Here is a 10,368-nt window from a genome sequence, read left to right as displayed (position 1 = left end):
TCACGATCGTGAGTGTGACAGTTCCCACCGGAGACTCACGATCGTGCGGGTCGATTTCTGGATTAAGTATAAACTCTGGATTTTTTTTCGTATTTTTTGTGGATCCCTTAAGCTATATAAAAAGCCGTAATAAACGTTTTGAATCGGAAATTGCGAAAAAAAATCTTCGGGTGTAAAGGGATAGAAGGCAGTAAGGAAATCAGTCTCTTTAAAAAAATTTTTAAAAGTGTCCAGCTATTTGCAGCATAGATTAGTAAAGATACTTCGCCGCCTTGAAATTGAATGAAGCCGCAAATGGCTTATTATAGTAAGTTCTTTTTTTTGAATTCTTGACAAATAAAACGTTTTTAGAGAAAAAATACGAATATACGAACTAATACTGCGTAATTTACATAATTAATAAATAAGTATTTCAAATATTTTAGGGACATTTTAGCACGGAGACGTGGCAAAACTTTTTTACGCAACTATTTCAATTCTCAAAACTGGGTACATTTTCTTGTTAGGAGTGAGTAATCTTTACTAATCTATGATTTGCAGTAAAAATTGTAAAAAAAAACACTTATAGTAGAGCGAATGGTTATAAAATGAACAGTTGTAGACAAAGATAAGTGCGTCGAGTTGAAAATTGAAAAAAAATGGTTATTACAGCAGTTAATAGAATTGCAATGAACTTCGACTTTTTACATGGTCCATAATAATTAAGTAAATAAATAATTTTCGTAAATATTCATGCCGCTGGTTCTTCACACGTGTGCTAGACCAGGAATTTTCAATCTTTACCTGGTAAATAATCACTTGTATGTCATACTTCTTAGCAGGGGCCACTACAAATCTATGGGGGCCACGATGTAGGCATAATAAATATAACTGTAATAATCAATCTGAAACTTTAATGTTATTTTATAATTATAATCCTAGGACTAACTAAAAACTGAAATCTTTGATACGGCTTACCGCCTGCTAAATTTAAAATCGTTCGTGGACTATATTTTTTTGAGTGTTAAGCTGCTGTGTTGTGGTTTAAAGTACTCGTACCAGACCGTAAGGGAGACATTTTGAAGGTGGTAAAACCCTTTGTGGTTCAACTCCGGCGGCTCCACCGCCACACCTGTTTCTACCTATAATAACAGCAGTGTTAGGAGCTGCTGTGTTCCGGTTTGAAGGGTGTGGTAAGGGAGGCAGACTTTTCCGAGGCGTTCCAGCTTGTCACAGATTTTCTGTAATCAAACATGTAAAGTAATCAACCTGATTGTTGGTAGGCAATTATTTGTTTTAAACAAAAAAATATTTGAAAACATACTTTTGGTAGCGTAGGTACTCTATGTTAATTATTATGAATAGAAATACAGATATTATACTTCATAATCATAATATTATACTTGACTTGATTGATTGATTGCTCTCTTTACCCATTGGTTATTTATACAAGGCTTACTGAAGAAAGCCTATCCAAAAAATATTAAGTGATATCTAAGTCAAAACGTACAGTCTAGTAATAATCTCGGGCTTATATAGTTTCCACGAGAACAAGTCGTTACCGTGTTTCAGGATTGGTACAACGCCACCTGTACGTTTTGTTAGTAATTAAAATTAGGAGCTTCGCTGTAGGAACTAGAGAAGCAAGTCAAAACAACGTTTGTTATAATTACAGATATGATTTTATAAAGCTCTGATACAAGATAAACTTATAAAGCATTTTCCTTTCGAAATGTATAGCATGTGATCAACCCCAGATAAAGTTAGATTCCGAACAGTATCGACTATCGATACTTTGAAGTATCGATACTTTTACGAGTACGATACTTTTTTTCGATACTACTAATGAGTACAGTCGTGTCCCTACTCATTAGTTATTTATACAAGGCTTCACGAAGAATGCCTTTTCAAAAATCTATCACAGCTCTCTATCGCTGAACCCAGTCTAGTAATAATAATCTCGGGCTTATATAGTTTCCACGAGAACAAGTCGTTACCGTGTTTCAGGATTTGGTGCAACGCCACCTGTACGTTTCGTTAGTGATTAAAGTGTTTTGGAAGTAACAAGGCAAGTCAAAACAACGTTTGTTATAATTACAGATATGATTTTATAAAGCTCTGATACAAGATAAACTTATAGAGCATTTTCCTTTGAAAATGTATAGCATGTGATCAACGCCAGATAAGGTTAGATTCCTAACAATATCGACTATCGATACTTTGAAGTATTGATACTTTTACGAGTACGTTTTTTTTTCGATACTACTAATGAGTACAGGGGGGTTACTACCATCTCTTAAAACAATATTATTTTAAACATACTTTTACTTTTCTTGCAGGAATTTAACTTTTTAATCAAAATATGACACCTTCAGTTGGTTTTATACAATGGATAAGCGAAAAATTAATAAGGGTGTAAGTTTGTTCAACTGTGTACGACATAATATTTTACTGTTTTAAGGAGGAAATAAAATTCTCCTGAACTATAATGTTTTTAACAGATGGTGGTAGGCCCCCTGTACTCGTGTCCCTACTCATTGGTTATTTATACAAGGCTTCACGAAGAATGCCTTTTCAAAAATCTATCACAGCTGTCTGTTGCCTAACCCAGTCTAGTAATAATCTCGGGCTTATATAGGTTCCACGAGAACAAGTCGTTAGCGTGTTTCAGGATTGGTACAACGCCACCTGTACGTTTTGTTAGTAATTAAAGTTAAGCGCTTTGCTGTTTTGGAACTAACAAAGCAAGTCAAATCATAGCTTGTTATAATGGGCATGATGACAGTATTGAAAATCGAAGAATTTACTTAAAAACAATATGTTGAAAGCATTCTCAAAAATAGCCCAGTTTTAATAAAAACTTTAGGATTCATTATATTTCCAATAAAATAAAAGTATAAAATACTGCAGTCGGCCATCTTGTCTAAAACGCTAATCGGAGCGAAATGAAGTCATTTTTTTGGCGTGTCACCGTATTGCTTCAACTTTTCTATGGGATATCGTAGCGTGACGTCATTCGCGGACGCCATGACACCCGTGAGCGTTTTCGCGCTTAATTCAAAATTTGTTTGAAAAATGCTAATATTTCCGTTAATACTGAATTTATTTCCAAAATAATACGATTTTTGGAATCAGTAGATATGTACCTACATTATAGAAGGGGAGTTCAAAATTTGTCACAATGTCCATTACAGGGATTATTACCCGACTGCCAAGGAAGGGTTATGTTTTTCGCGCGTATCTTGTATGTTTGTCTTTCTTTATACCCTCAGATCTAATTTTATAAAGCTGTGAAACAAATAAACTTTCACGTTTGAGCATTTTCCTCTCAAAATTTATAGTAACTATAATATATTTACCTACTCCTTATACAGCGTGTATTTTTACATTAATAGGTACCTTATTTGGTTATACGTACTAATTACGAGTATCAGTTTTCATCTGTAGATTTCATAAACCGAAATCTATTGTCTCGGAATTTATTATTAGATTTGTGTAGGCGTAATTAATTATGAAGACATAACAATAATCTGCCTTTATTTTTATTTCATCAAAGCGCGCATTTCTATCGTACTTCGTAACTGATCTACATAATTAACAGGTGCAATCAGGAGTTGAATGGGTGACTAGTATAGTGTTTTGGAGAGTATATTCTGCGCCAAACTGCAGTTCCGCTGCGAATATAGAAACAAGTCGTGTTGTAATAGCAAATTGTGGATATTAGCAAGATATTCATCTTCCGGGAGGGACCCGCTGTATTCACAGCCAGCGGGTCCCTCCCGGCACCCGTCCGCTACCCGCTTTCGCCCGCGGGTAAATAGTTGTGTTAGTGTGCCCTTACGTTACGGAGTATATGTACTTATTTTGTGGTATATGCTAACTAAACCTGCGCGCAAAAACTTCAGAGCGGACAAGCAGTTTGGCGCGGACTATACCTACATTAACCTGTTATTAATAATGAATCCATCCAATTTTTGCCTGCCAAAAATCAATTAGTAAGAAGAAATTTGGTAGACAAAGCATTGGATACATTGATCAATTAATAATGGGCTTAGATGCCTTAGATCGTACTTACAAACCCTTATAGTAGGGGAGCCCAAGCGAGGATTTCGGGAGTGTCTCGAGCGCGGCAGACTAAGATATGGGAGATACCTTACACCCCGTGGAGTATCCTCAACCATCTTTGAAACTCACTAGAAGCTGGATCCCCCGCTTCAGGTCCCCTACTATTATCGTTGGGAATCTCTTATCCACTTTGAAGTTGTCCTACGCGGGGTGGCTATCAGTAGCCACACGCGAAACAGAAAGCAGTGATCAGGCACTATTTTCTGTATCGTATTTGCGCAGCTAAACGAGCGCGCAAGCCTACAACACTGTGACGTAAAATGGGTTCTAGTCAATATCAAATACAAACAAATATAAGCATCAATACTTGGAAAAACCTTTCACCTGTTATAGTCAAAACTTGTTCCACGTAAAACATTCTATATAAATTATAATTAAAAATAATCTTATTTTTAGCTTATTTAATTACGTCCTTATGCGTTAAAAATCTAAATTTTCGATGTTCTGAGTCGAGGTTATTTGATTTTGTTGAAACCTTTCTACCCAGAAAATATTTCGGGTTCCTGCGTAAAAATATAAAAACCTCTGAATGTCTTAGAAGCTTGCCAACAAAGGATGGAGACAAAACGTCAGCCAGACTTAAAATTAATCATCCGTAACTTCGTTAAACTATTTGCTAAGCTATGGGGATCACCCGAAGTAGTTAGCCCTTGTTTAAACTCATTTGTGCTGTAATCTCTGCCGTAAACTTTATATGCTGAGTCGTTTAAGCCAATTATCTCTTGTTTTTGAAGACGGGTAAGTGTTTGTCCTTTGCCCCCGTTTATAAATAGAAAATGTCTAAATATGGGTAGAAATTGCTTAACAGTCGTATTAATTACGAGCTTTTGCTCATACCCGGCAGTGGACTGTGGTTTAACCCCACTTATTCTGAACGGAGACCCATTCCCAGCATTGGGATAACAACGAGTTGACGACGACATTCAGCACATAATAACCATCATCAACTTATTTCTGTTCCACTCCTGAGCACGGGTCTCCTCTCAGAATGAGAAGGATTAGGCCATAGTCCACCGCGCAGGCCAAGTGCATTTTGGTAGACTTAATATACCTTTGAGATTTTTTTTTATAAAATCTCTCAGGTGTGCAGGTTTTCTCACGATGTTTCCCTTCACCGTTTAAGCAAGTGATAATAAATTCTAATACGCCCATAACCTTGAAAAATCAGAGGTGGGAATCAGCCTGGGATTAGAACCTCGAACCCCTCGATTCCGGCCGAGTTTCTTAATAAAATACACTAAAATAAAATACACAAGCTCATAATCAAATGCTAGCGGAGAAAGTAGCGTACAAGTCCTAGTTTTATTTCGTGAGCTAAATTAATCATCATTCCAGATTTAGTGACAAGATGTCAGGCTGAATACACAAAATTATGACTGAGTTCCTAGGAACGTGATCAGGGAGCAATTGTTGTACAATGGAGACATCCTGAGAAATGGACCAGATTATCTAGTGTGAGATCATGCAGGCCACGTACGCGGGTCTTACTAGAATGCTAATAGATGGCGTGACAATATAGGTACGGACTGTATGACATTGGGAATCGTTTGGATGTGGTAATAATAAAGATATTTAAAAATAGTTATAATATTATTTTAAGATCATAGAAACTATTAATCGATGTTGTTTTTGTTCTTAGATCATAGAAACGCAAATAAATTAATATGCCTAATTGTCCTTTAAGTATTTATTGAAATCAGGGGAATATTTTAAGAGACACATTTGGTAGCGTATGTTATATTATAAGTACATTTTATATATAACTAGCTGACCCGGCAAACGTTGTGTTACCATATAAATAAAAAAACGTTAAGGGTGAACCACCCTTATCACTTGGGATATAAAAAATAGATAGTAGCAGGTTCTCAGACCTACTGAATATGCATATAAAATTTGATGAAAATCGGTAAAGCCGTTTCGGAGGAGTACGGTAACTAACACCGTGACACAAGAATTTTATAATAAGATATACTTACACATAATTATAATGATTTTTGATAGATTTGATATTATACTAATAATACTAGTTTTATTACATAACAGTCGGTTGCAAATATAATTAGGTAGGGATACGAAAATAATTGCATTATAAATAATTGCAACCCATTTTCGTTGAACCCATATGGTTCTTAGTAACTGACCCGATATTATCTGTCTGTCTCTACTTCACACCTAAACCACTGAAACGATTTTAATGAAATTTTGTGCAAATAAAATCTGAGACCCGAGAAAGAACATAGGATAGTTATTATCCCGGAAATCCCACGGGAACTAGGGATGGCGATTTAAGATCGATTAATCGGAAAATTGATCTTCTGGACCAAAAAGTCGATTATTTTAATCGATATAAGTGAGGATTGAATCGTAAACTATGCATTTGATCAAGTGATGATCTTTAGCAAAGTTGTTGTCCATGAACCCACGAGGGTTTCAGAGTTGTTACGAACAATTTGCGCTAGATGACGCCAGTTTCATTCCAATGAAGGTACGAATTTTCAGTTTTATGTATATTAGTATGTCATATTATTTTCTTTTAATCGAAGGTGAAACCGCGGGCAAAAAGTAGTAACTTAATATCCTTCAAGTAAAATACAATGGAACAAATAATAAATATTGTTTAGTAATAATCTTTGTTTTTTTTTTCAATCAAGTACGTTACTGTGTAATTGTATATTAGGAATAAAATGGTATAATTCTGTTTTAAAGTTTTCAAGGCAACTCTTCCTTTTCCAAGTTATTTTCTGTAATCTTATTTGCTCGGTGTCATTTCATGGTTAATAAATATTAACGTTTATTGTTTGTCATAGAGTATAGCTGTAATAGAATTGACTTCATTTTGTGTGTGTGACTAGATTTTGATTGGCTTTATTATTAAATTGCAACCGCCAAGAAAGTAAGTACAAAGCTGATGGTTACTGTCATTTTCAAAATTGCCGAATGATTGATAATTGATATCATTTTCGGTTGCGAATTAGTACCACAAAATAAAAACGAACAGAAGGCAATCTCATGTATGTACTTCATTTATTATACCTACGCTCGGCCATCGCGCTAGGGTTGTATAATTTCACTAATGCACTCATACTGCAAACCCACACAAGCCCGCATAGCAAAAAACGTATTCTACAATATTAAAACAAAGCAATTAACATAGTTTTATAATACAAATCGTTTCCACACTGACTGACAGTCGCGCACGTACGCGCCCAAGTCCCCCCGAGATAACGTGTCGGTGAGCGGTGTCTATGTGTGCGTTACTCGAGGCCGCTTTGTATGAAGATTGTTCGCTTTTATTTTGTGTTAGTACTAAGTAGGCGTCGATTCGACTAATCGAGTACTCAGTACATGCATGCATGTGCAAACCAAATCCTGCATACCAATCGATATCTACAACTTACAAGAACTCTGATATTTACATAGGCCCTATATCTACTTTTCTTACAACATCGCTGCCACGTTAAATACTGTAATAATTGGGCTAGCGCGAATCAAACCCGCACCCGCAGGATTCCGTATCACCAAATTTTTACTTATTTGTTAATTTTAAGTATTTCATATCATAGCAGCCCTAATAGTAAATGCATTGTGAAGATTTAACTGTCTATCTATTACGGTTCACGAGATAGAGCCCTGTGGCAGACGGAAAGACAGCGGAGGCTTAATAACGGGTTCCGTGTTTACCATTTGGGAACGCAACTCTAAAAAGGCGACTACGATACATTAAATACATATGTGTGAATTGGATATGAACCCAGTTAGGTCAGACGGACGAAATTCATATTGCATACAACAGCTAATTTTGAATCCATGCTCGCGTCACAATTAGTGCTCTTGCTAATAGTCAGACATTTACGAGGCTGCATTATTCTCATGCCATGCCATTTCTGCTTAACAATAGCTCTATGATTTTTAGTTAGCGTACATTGTTGCAGACTAAATGTAGTGTAATTGTAGTATTAGTGAAATTAAATAAGCCGAGAAGCTTTACGTTCATCTGTTTCTTCCCTTTGAGCTCCAGGCCTCGAGAAAGGTCTCACCTAATTGACGAAACTCCAACCGCAACTGTGATGGTTGTTTACATTACCAGCCCTTAGGGTCGCGGCTCTTTTTAGGATGAGAGAGATTTGCCTTTTCTATAATACTAGCTGATCCGGCAAACTCTGTACCGCCTCAAAATCTATTTATCAAATATATTTCATATAAAATATAGCCTATGTTACTCGTAGATAATGTAGCTTTCGAGTGGTGAAATATTTTTTAAATACGTCCAGTAGATTTTGAGCCTATTCATTACAACCAAACAAACAAAGTTTTTTCTTTATAATATTAGTGTAGATAAGAATAGCAGACGAGCATACAGTCCACTTGATGGTAAGTGGCTACCGACGTCAATGGAAATCTATAAACTACCCCAAATAAGATTAGATTCCCACCTGAGGTCGGCCAAACCAGAATACAAAAGCGCTTAACACTGCTGGAATACTGCAAGCGAATTTTTGTACGCATTTGCCCACATGAAAGAATGGGCTAACAAAATCCAATTATCTTAGTTAAGCATGAAACCTATATGTTAGTATTAATGTTCTTCTAACGACTCATCAATACTTATTGAAACATTTACTAAAGTTAGTAAACCGGGCGGGTCGTAACAAAGTGTGTCGAAGTTACTTTGAACGCTTTGTGAACTTAATATGCAATATCACTTTTGAACACAACGCGTAAAACTAGCTTTCATGGTTAAATATTTTTATGACAGACTTATTTTATGTTATCTTTCTTATCTTATTTGTCTTAATATGCAGATTATTTTACCTCGCCTAATGTATTTGCCACCTTTGGCCATTATTTGAGATCGTCACTTTTAGGGCTAAGTAACAATACTTAATATTAGTGTCTAGCATATCACATTCAGTTATTATTGCACCAATTAAATTATTGTTTATACGAGTAAGTCAACAGCTGTTCTGTCTCGATAATACAGTACTAGATTAAATTAATAAATTACAGATGTAGTTAGGAAATAATGTCCGGCATAATCGGCTATCTTCGGATATACGTATATAGAGCTGTACGAAGCACTATAGTCGATATCTACTAAGAGTTGTTACAACATTTTATATTTGCTATAGATGGTTTGATATATTTGAAGGTGGTAGAGCCCTTTGTGGTTCAGTTCGATTCCAGTGGTACCACTACCACATATTTCTGCCTAATATTAGCAGTGTGTTGTGTTCTGGTTTGAAGGGTGTGGTAAGGGAGACATACTTTTGCGAGGCGTACTACCTTAGTCCTCCAGGGTAGCGGCGAATTTGAGGCCGACCTCAGGCAGAAATATCTCAGCCTATCTGGGGTTGATAACATATATGGGCGATGGGCGGTAGTATCCACTTACCATCGTATGGATTACATGCTTGTCTGCTCCTATATAAAAAAAAAAAACCCATAAAATGTAATATTTTGGATTAAATGGTTTTCGAAAACAAATTTCAATGAACTGTAGACCAATAGCCTCTCCGTTTAATTAGAACAGAGTACATTCCTCGCTACACAAAAACATTCCGCCATTCCATTTACCACGATTGGTTCATAACTTCCACTGTTACAGGCTTATTTATTGCTACATTAAGCAACACTTTTAATTACCGATTAGTAGAAACGTGTGTAAAAGGTAGAACCCAAATTGCAAATGAACATGGAGTACATTTGATGGTATAGTTACTGTTACCCAAGAACATGTAGGTACCCCTTCCTAGGCACCCTGAAACATGTAGGTAACTTTTTCTAAGTTCTAAAGGTGGTGCGGATGGAGTAGCTCCAGCTCCATCCCGAACCGAGACGGGCCCGGACGCGGGCAAACGCCGTCGGGATAGCGGACGAGTGCTATTAGAGTACCCGTGGTCCCGACAAAAGGCGTCCAGAGGTCCACCGTGGGGTTTTAGCCAGTAGGAGTCCGGCACATCCTCTCCGCTACCCCCGCAGCTGAGAGGAACCCATGAAGAGTTTCACCACGAAAAAAAAAGGTGCTGAAGTTGGTAAAGCCCTTTGTGGTTCGACTCTGGCGGCACTACCGCCACACCCATTTACACCTAATAACAACTGTGTTAGGCGCTGTGTTCTGGTTGAAGGGTGTAGTAATGGAGACATATTTTTCCGTGGCGTTCCACTTAAATCCTCAGTGGTATCTGGGGATGATTACAAATGTCCATGGGTAGCAGTAGCCACTTACCATCAGGACTGCATGCTCGTCTGCTCCAGTAGCGGTAT

The sequence above is a fragment of the Epargyreus clarus genome, unplaced genomic scaffold (assembly GCF_041222505.1).
Source record: "Epargyreus clarus isolate Ecla_fem2 unplaced genomic scaffold, WU_Ecla_fem_2.2 ptg000029l, whole genome shotgun sequence".
NCBI lineage: Eukaryota > Metazoa > Arthropoda > Insecta > Lepidoptera > Hesperiidae > Epargyreus > Epargyreus clarus.
This window is presented reverse-complemented; position numbering follows the sequence as displayed.